Raw genomic sequence first — 9,650 nt, 5'->3', positions numbered from 1 at the left:
CCTCCCTCCTGGTTGCCACCTCTCCCTGGGCTCAGTCGGCTGTTTTTCAAAGCAGCCTGGAGGAGACCACACGGGGAGAGGGAATCAAGGAAAACATGTCCGACAAACACAACCAACAACGGCTGATGTAGCCTTTCATCTGCCTCGATCCAGCGCAGGGGGTGGGTGGGAGCAGAATTCAAAACAGCTCGGGAATCAGAGGGGAATTTTCTTGTTTGCAGGACGACATCACGCCTGCTGTGATGAATTCAGGGCGCTAATAGTCTCCTAATGTAGAGAGTAAAGATGTGCATTCCTTCGTCAAGCGCTGTTGAGACCGGGTCAAGCGGGTCAGTCCTGGTCACTGCTGTGTCGAAGTGCCAAAAGAAACGCAGCGCGAGTGGGGGGGGGGGAGAGGGTGAATCACTGGTCCAAGATGACTCCATTCCCTCCTATTGTTCATCATCCCTGAGCGTCTTCTTTCCATTCGAGAAGCGTGAAGAAATGACTCAAAACTCAAACATCGGCCCCAAAGGAGCTCCTCACTCTCAAAGAATGTCCAAACGAGCAAGAGGCTCTCAGACACCAGCGCTGCTCGCTCTTAAAACAATGTCTGCAAGTCTCCAAAGGGGGAAACACACAGACGAAAGCTGGCTTGGTTTCCAGCCGCCGGCGGAACTGGACTGGTGGGAAACCGACATCATGACTATTAGCAGTTTAAGGTTTCAGTTTGTGTTTTAATAATTTTGACTGGGAGCCAGAGGGGTGGTTTAGTTCTAATGGCCTGGAGCCATGCTCTGTGATGGGCCGGGGTACGGTGATTAGCCCGGGGGCTTACGGATGAACCCGAGGTAGCGCAAGGTTTCAGCTCCCCGCTGGCGTAAAACTGTGGGTGGCAAGGAGATAAAACACGAGGCAGACTCTGCATTGTTTGTGCTGCCTGTTTGTGGTCTGCATCCATGCAGGGGCGTGTGTGCAAACCCTTATGTCTCTGCTATGTAGCACGGGGATGCTAAAACCGCCTACAGAGACAGCGAGGTGTAATAACACAGCTTTCGTTCAGCCAATACTTCAGCAGAGAAATGCAGCTACCAGACAATGTTTAATCTCTGGAATAAAAACTGGTTTTGTACATGGAAATCTTCCTTGAACTTTGCAATACAATATAAGAAAAAGTGCATTTAAAAGTACGATATCCTCTTAAAACCCATTAATTGCATACATAATAATAATAAACCTGGGGAGACAGGACTAAGTATTCTCTACTGGAGGTCCATTGTTAAGTATGGGGGGTCCCGGTCCACCTGTCCCCATGCCCCCCCGAGCAGCCAGGGTCAGCCAGCAGAGAGGTGGTCCTGCCTGGCTCCATCCACACCAGGAGCAGCCCCACCCCATCAACGCTAAACAGTGTGAAACAACACAATAACCAGCGGCCTGTCCAAATGTCAGCCAGGACAAGTGCTTGCTTTTAAAAACGACCACATCCCGTTGTCTCTCTGTGTGGTCTCCTCGTGAAGATGTGTCGTCACGTGTTTTTGTTTTGTTGTTGTTTCGTTGTCGTAATCTGCACATAAGCCTCTGATGAGCAACATCTGAATCGCGGATTCGAGCGAAATCTAGAGAAAGTTCGGATTCGGGATTAAAGATCGGGGAGAAGTGTCGGTGATTCGATTTCCCGCAAAATTCAACACAGGAATTTATGGTGTTTGACAACGTGTTGATGTCTGGGTTATTTCAGCGTATTTTCCTGCCAATGCCATTTGCGTCAGTGCTTAGAAAACACGACAGGGTTTGTTCAGCCTGTGATGTAGAATCTGAATTTACTACAAAGTCAAGGAGACGACGCTGACATCACCGGAAATAAACAGAAGCATGAAGCAAAGTGTTCTCGTTTGAAATGTAGGTCGACTCCTTAAAATAATATTTTCCTTCCGTCAAGTATCCGTGTTGTGTTTGACTCTACTGGTAACTGCTCAAGTATTTACACTATATGTTACTTTATACTTAAACCAGTATAGCACTCATGGGGACCATGTTTTGAAAGTGGTCCTTGAGACTAGAAACATGCATTGCATTTAATATATTTTGTCCTCTGCTGCAAACCACAGGAGAATAATTCAACTTGTTTGCTTTCTTTTTTTTCCTCTATCACCAAAAGGCCGTTTGGGGCAGAAGTCTGACATGATGTTAATTAAGTGCAGAGGTATAATTGAACCGTACTTTCTTTGCATAATTTAATTTAGACTATTTGAAGATGGAAAAGTGAAGCTGGGACTGAATGAATTAAATAACAATAAGCTGCAGTACTTTATTGATAATGTTTCTTAAATTCAGTGGTAGTGAGATAGATTTGCTTTTCAAGACAAAACTTTTGATTCTTTCAACGTACAAAACTATATTTATCCTTGGAATTACAAGTTCATTTCTGCAGAGGATTAATATCGCGACACTTTGGTGGTATCGTGCAACCCAAACCCTCTCTACTGTTCCACACATAAATCTCACAGAGCGTGACTAACCCCGGCGGTAACAAGAGCCGGGACTGGCGGTCCCTGCGGACCCGGGCCTGCATGTCAGCGTTTCAGACCCCTCTGCTGTAAGGACCAGCCCCAGAACCTCCGCGGGCCCCCGGAGACCCTGTGAAACCAAACAGTGAGGTCAGCTCTGGGCTCCCATCTCACAGCGAGGATTACACAGAGACACACACACACACACAAAGAGCTGAGGCCACTGAGACTGAACTTGGATTAAGTCATTAGGAGAAACCATCCTCCAAAAGCTCAGCCAGGGACTTTCTCTGTAAAAAGATATTCTCCTCTCGCAGCGTTCAACTTTTTCTCTGTGAACAGAGCGGGTCGGCCGGTCCTCGCCTTTAGTTTGGATTTAGAATTAATTCCTCCAGTGGATTGACTCATTATATTCCTCATTAACTCATTATATTCTTCCTTTTTCTGCACAGACATCCCCATTGTCTCAATAAATCCCTTCCTGGGTGTAAGACAATAGCCGCAGAGTGCAGACGGATGCTTCCCTATCGGCGATACTTCACCCGTCTGACCATTTCCCTGCATGCACCTGCACACACGCACAAAGAAACCCAACCTCCAATAACTTCCACAACAGTAACACGAGATTTTTTATTGTATCAAACAGGTGGCGATGACCTTCAGGGCCGGCGAAAGGCCCGGCACCAGGCGTGCTGTACGGCTTGTGTTTGTGTATGCATGTGCACACATGGATGCATATGCACGTGCATGTGAGTGACACCTCAGGTAGGAGAGTTGATCCTCACTCTCACACACTGGTCTGGTTTTAGTTGGTTGTTTCCTGAGGCTCGTGATGCACCGACAACACTATAACATTATAACATGCTTTCACCGCATGCTGGAAGAGGGAGGACGCACACAGACACAGACACACACACACACAGACGCACACACTCACACACACTTAACTTGGGCAACAGCAGACACACAATCAGCGATGCTCAGTTACCCTCTCCTGTGTTTGGACAGTAATGCTAGTCCTCAGGGTTTTGGGTGTGGAGAGCAACCTGTTGAGAATAATTCACGCGGGTGTCAAAAGTGGGAATCTCAGGATTCTCTTACATTTTGTGGGCCACACACGTCTGGACGGACACAACCTTCTGCCCATTCGTCAACATTATACGGATCAATTGTAAATCTCATCTTGTTTTATTTCTTTCAGCCGAGTCATAAATATTCTCGTCTGCGTGTAACGGGTTGGCTAATTGTTAAGGAATGTGCATGTGATGTACCAAATATTTGCTATTGTTAAGTTGATTGATAAGATGAGGCACATGTTACTCAGTACCTTGTATTTGCACTTTGTAGATTTACTGCGTTGTATTTATTCATCCTTCACTTCTGAATGACTCCTATAATTTTATCTGTCTCCAATCTAAAAAAGGGGGATTATTATTATCATTATGGGGCTTGAGATATGGTTTCAAAAGGAGATGCAACTCAATATCCGGTGACAGAGTTCAGTGATAAGAGGAAAACGAGCTAAACCCTGTTATTTTCTACTGATTTGTTGAATTCTGAGGCTTTAAGAGGCTCCAGGAGAATGAGAGAGGAGAAGTAAACACTGGCAAAATATTCATTCTCTAATAGAATTGAAAGGAACAAACTAAAAGATTAGAAAATTATAGTTTATCTCCCATTATTACTTGAGAAATTAACAAGAATGTCGAAAAGTTTCCCCCCAACAATGTCCTGGATCCTTTCCCCTGAGTCAAATCCAAACCAAAGGTCAGAGGCTTCTTCCTTGGAAACCAAACCTCAAACTTCCACCAAGTTTCAATAAAACCGGTGCCGTAGATTTTTCGCAATCAGTGAAAAAACAACGTGACAACCAGTGAAAGAAACCTTACAGACGTAGAAAAAGTTTGTCTCTGTCAAACGATGTTGACTTTGGATGACACGCCTTTGGAAGAAGGTTCATTTTGAATCAACGGGGTAAATCCCTGGTTTTGGGTAACAAAGGTCTCCCCATTAAGCCTGAGCCAGACATGGCTGTGTTCTTTACCCACCGCGGCTTTATGGCTATCATGTTATCGTTTGCATCCTGCCAACGCTTCTCCCTTCACTATCTTCTGTTTTCACGAAGGAGCCCATATAACCAATTATACAGCGCAGCAGTGACCCTTCTCTCCCTCGTCAACACTGACATTCATCAATATCCTATTAGTTTCTCTTGGAGCCCGGCACTTTACCCCCACTACCACTACCACTACCACCACTCCAGAGAAATCTGGTGTTGTTGTTATTCAAGAGTCTAATACTCATTCATGTAACAAAACTCGCTTTGTTCTCGGCTCAGACGCTTCAGGAAAAACTAATATTGGCGGATCATTGTCACCCACGTTGCCATGGCGACAGTCACACTCGCTGATGATTGGATTCACTCCGTGTTATCGCCGGCCACATCCCCCGACTCCCAGAGGCAGTGTGATATTAATGATAGCGATGTTCCACCATATCGCTTACAGGCTGCGACATCAAAGCAACGCTGTGCAAGAAAAACACACAAATATTTAAAAAAAAAATCTCTATTGATTTCGGACTCAGTTTCCTCCGGCTCTGTGTCCCCGTGAAAAGTCACTTAATGTTCATCCTGCGATGAGTCAAAAGAAAAGTACAAGTATAAGAGCTGGAGCGGAGTGCAGAGGGCCAGACAGGGGCCGGCGGGGTCAACGTCTCACCTCGCCAGGCCAGACGAGGGTCTCCTGTCGTCTGCTGCCGGGTCAAGGCCGGTGCCCCCCCGCTAAGTCCCCATCAGTGGCCGTGTCTGGGAGGCAGATACACAGTGGACAGCGTACGGCTGATCCATCACTCCCCAGAATGAGGACAGAATCAATCAGGAGGGACCTTCACATCACTCGCAACTAAATCACCATCAGCTGTCAGGTGATAAGCTGCAGACGGCCATTCTCAGAGAGTGTAGTACAACTCAGGACGGCAAAATAGGGGACGTGAACAGCTGGGGGACATTTTTGCGCACCCTCCCCCCCCGCCCCTCCCTTCAGGATTCATCGGGGCCCCTTTTTTTTCCTCTCTTGTCGATACCGAGCGCTCGCTTATTATTCTTCACATCCATTTGCAGGAACAACTCTTTAAGCCTGTCCATCAATACCAGTCCATTTGCGAGGGGCTATTGACGTCGCCCGGCCAGTGCTGCGTCGCTCTCACCGGGGCCTGGCGATGTAAAGCGCTCTGAGGTCATCGAGAGTTGGCCGGCGAGCTCTGTCCCTCGCTAATTGATGCGCCCCAGCCGCTCGCTCTTTGAACTGAATCCCTGCGTCGTCCACCAGAGAGGAGGCAGATGCCATCAGTGTCCCCTCCCCTTTTGTCTTTGAAACCCAAACCACCACCCCCCACCCCCCCTCGGCTCGGGGCACGAGTGAGAGGAGCCGTCTGTTAGCTTAGCTCAGGAGAGACAGCTATTCCCCCGCCTGTGAGTTTTGAGGGAGCCAGGCCAGAAAAGATTAGCCGTGTTTTCGGTGGGAGATGCAATCATACATGCGGTTTGGGCCGGTGATGCTCGGCAGAGCCCGGGAGCCATTGTTTGACTTTAGCCTCGACTGGCGCTCCTCCAGCTCTGAGGGATTCGGAGACTTTAGGCCTGGAGTTCTGTTACCACACATCATCAAGATAATAACTCGACAACAGCAACATTTTCACAGCTGCTCGGCACAGCCATTTTCAGACATGAACATTCAGGTGAAAGTGTCTGTGTAGAGAAGGACCTGACGTACAAATGCCAGTGTGGAAAAGTTCAGTACAGCGTCGGCCCTTATCGCCAAAAACTCTCAAATCTTGTTGTCTTTCCAAGTTGACATCTTTGTCTATTCATGCAAATCCTTCGGACATTTTCCTGCTGTATTCTCACATTGGATAAACTTTGGAGAATGTCCCTGGCAACTGACTCGGACATTTGCCTCCTCACATGCAGCTCAAGTCTGAAAGCCGCTTCAGCGTGTGGCACTTTAAGTCCTATAAAAGTTTTTACAGCTTTTTCTTGGAGTGTGGTCTCCTTGAATTTTGTGAGATTTTCAAACGCTTGGTTCCACCCTGACAGGTTGTCATGATTCCCAGCTCCTGCACTGGTGTTTTTGTTTGTTAGAAGAAATGTTCATTTTTAGGCAAAACCCCAAATGTGCGTCTCAAAGAAAGACTGATGATCGTCACACGTAGCGAGGTAACGGTAATGACGTGACCAGTAATCAATTTTCTGCTCGTAACATGAGGCAGCAGTTTGAAAGAGACTTGTAATGTATGAACAGAAGTAGCAGCACAAGGTTTTGGGGCGAGACATCTCATTACCGGCCGCACTGACGGAAAAGCAATCTCCTGAAAGTAGATGGGTTTACAGCGAGAGGGCGGATTGCTTTCTTTTGCTAAAGAAGATTACTTTTTTCAAGACGCTATTAATAGCATGCACTGCTGTGGCGTAAAATTATTTCTGGCTGGTAATAAAAGTGACTAATAAACACCAGCACACAAGGAATTTGTGCTTATTGTCGCCACCTGTTGCAGCCTCTGACTCTGCATGGCACCTGAAATGACTTCATCTTTCCACCACTCCACCTTCCTGCTGTGACTAACAGATCATGGTCCGATCTGGTTAACTCTCATCAAAGCTCTTCGTGAACAGGACACATTAAAAACTGGAATATCCTTCTATCTCCGACGAGGCCGAACAATCTTACACATGATTGTTTTGGTCTTAAAGTAGAATCTGCACAACTCCAATCCCCAATCCGTCCACCAAGATTGGCTTTGTGGTTTTTGCATAATCCTGCTAACGAACCAACAAACAGGCATTGGTGAAAACATTACCATAACCTACATAGAGCTTAGTAACTCTTCCCAAATATTTAGGAATCACTACAGTGACAAGTCGATGGTCGTGTACGACATTTTGATTTTCCAAAGTCTGCACACTTTTTTTAACGATGAATTCTTCCCCTGCTGGTTTTGTTTTATCGTCCATTCATCGCACTTGTTTTCTGTTTGTGTTGCAAAGAGTACGACAAGATAACTGACACAACACACTGACTGTTTTGTTTTATTACAAAAATGTAATTTAAAGTAATAAAATACAGTTATCTAACACATAGATGGTTTATCACTCTATAAACTGCAGGACCATCCATCTTTTAGTTTCTCTGGATCGATCTCTGATGAAAATCTGATGAAATCTTTAACATCTCTTCTAAGAATCATTCTCTTTATTGAGATATGAGCTCTTGTTTTCCACTCACTCATCAGAGCCTCTTTGCAGCAGGGTGAGCAGAGCGGTGATCCAGGGGGTCGACGGGTCGTGATCCCAGGTGAGGCATTGTCATCGGGCCCACGGCCACGGTATTTAACCCCCGATTGGCTAATTCATATCCCAGGTGTGGAGCTGGGTTATATGCGGTGTGTCCGTCACGGTGCTCAGGGTTTTCCTCTGAAACAGTCTGAGGAGGCAGGAGGTCCAGTTAGGCCGCGGGGGGAGGTGTCGGGTGGGGGAGGAGAGCCAGGAGAGGAGAGGTCTTGCAGTTCATGTTCATTATCAGCTCTAATTGTGACTCCCCCCGCCCCCCCCCCCCACATGTCAGCACTAGTCCTAACTGGATCAACGTTCTGACACCTGGAGGCAGAAAGATCACATGACAACATCAGAAAGTTGAGTTAAATAAAGTTTGTTCGAAAAATATCCAAAGATAAAAACTACAGCTTATCTGTAGCACTTTTATCTGGTACGTCATTTTCTCTTTTCCACTTCTCCCTCAGCACATGATCAATTATTCACGTATGAAAAAAATAATGTTTGAATCCCCGAGTGGCACCGGAGGAGATACAGTGACCGTCCCTGCTGGGATCACGTCCCACTTGTTTGGAATATTAAATGTTTCCAAAGTGCAGAAAGTGAAGAAACACACCAAAACTTTTTTAGTTTATGTTCTATCTGGAGTTTGCCACCTCAAATTTGGACACATTGCTCTTTAAACTCACAACTCAACATCGTAATAAGAAATATGAGGCATTCTTGTGTGTGCTCCATTGTGGAAAGTATTACAAGGGGTTCTTGTGTTGTTGGCTGTTTGTGTGTGTGCGTGCATGTGTGTGCCTGACTGTGCCCCACAAAGTTCCCTCAGGTGAAAGGTGTTGCTTTCGGTTTGCAGGTTGACAGGTCGGCCGCGGTGCGACACATTTTCCATCTGCTCGCCATGAAAATCAGAAAACAAACCTGCTCCGGCATTTTCTGTCGCTGCCACTTCTCGTCACTTTCATGCAAACAAACAGTCCCGGTGCAAAGTGGCGAAATGGAGATGAATCAAACCTGATGATAAATACATGAGAGAAATTGCTGCTGTAAATGGAAAAAAAATGAAATTAACCCCGACTTCAAACGTAATTGGCCTCGTTCACCGAGCTGTAAATGAAGCCAACACATTTCTAAATGAAGTCGTGTCCCTGCTGTGCCCTGACTGTGTATTCTCCCCCACGGAGCTACTGTGCATCCTGAACCGACATAAATCCCCGTCAGTGACGAGGACCTGACGCCTCAGCTGTCAGGGAGGATCATGGGACTCAGACTCAGGCCTCTCAGGGAAGGAGGAGGCGGAGTCAGGACTGAGCGCGGGAAGTGTAAATCTGTCTGGACTCCAAACCAAAAAACACGCATGACAACAGCAGTTATCTGTCTATATACTAAAGAATCGTATTTACAATTTCAGTTAAACATAATCCATGAATTATTCCACGGGGGAAATCAGTGAAATGGCCAAAAAATGCCCTATCTTGTTAGTAATGTCAATGAAAGTAATAGAAAACCCCAAATCCAAGGCCGCACAATATTTAATGGGTTCTTCCTCGACTCTTATCGCATCCTCCCACCAAGTTTCGTGATAATCAGTTCAGTAGTTTCTGTGTAATCCTGGTCACAAACAGACAGACATGATTTTCCTCGTAATTTCAGCCCCCGTTAGTCTTGTAGGTCCCAACAGACGCCTGGAAATTAAAACCTGCATTCATTATTTCTGACATGGAAAGAAAAAAAGCCAGATATGAGGAAACAATCTCCTGAATTACTCCTGAATTGATTGCATTGGTGTTGTGGGACTTTACAGGATTGTCAGTAATGGCGGCTCTGGGGCC

At 46.2% G+C, this 9,650-nt stretch overlaps 1 long non-coding RNA gene across 1 annotated transcript; it reads right to left on the bottom strand.

The window, feature by feature from the left end:
* Positions 1-7,556: 7,556 nt before the first annotated feature.
* Positions 7,557-8,965, bottom strand: LOC124851307. The gene is made up of 2 exons (XR_007032349.1): positions 8,740-8,965; positions 7,557-8,139 (listed from the first exon to the last, which is right to left on the bottom strand). It is a non-coding gene; the product is annotated as an uncharacterized LOC124851307 (long non-coding RNA).
* Positions 8,966-9,650: the final 685 nt, after the last annotated feature.

Source organism: Hippoglossus stenolepis, chromosome 22 (assembly GCF_022539355.2).
Source record: "Hippoglossus stenolepis isolate QCI-W04-F060 chromosome 22, HSTE1.2, whole genome shotgun sequence".
Lineage (NCBI taxonomy): Eukaryota > Metazoa > Chordata > Actinopteri > Pleuronectiformes > Pleuronectidae > Hippoglossus > Hippoglossus stenolepis.
This window is presented reverse-complemented; position numbering and strand designations above follow the sequence as displayed.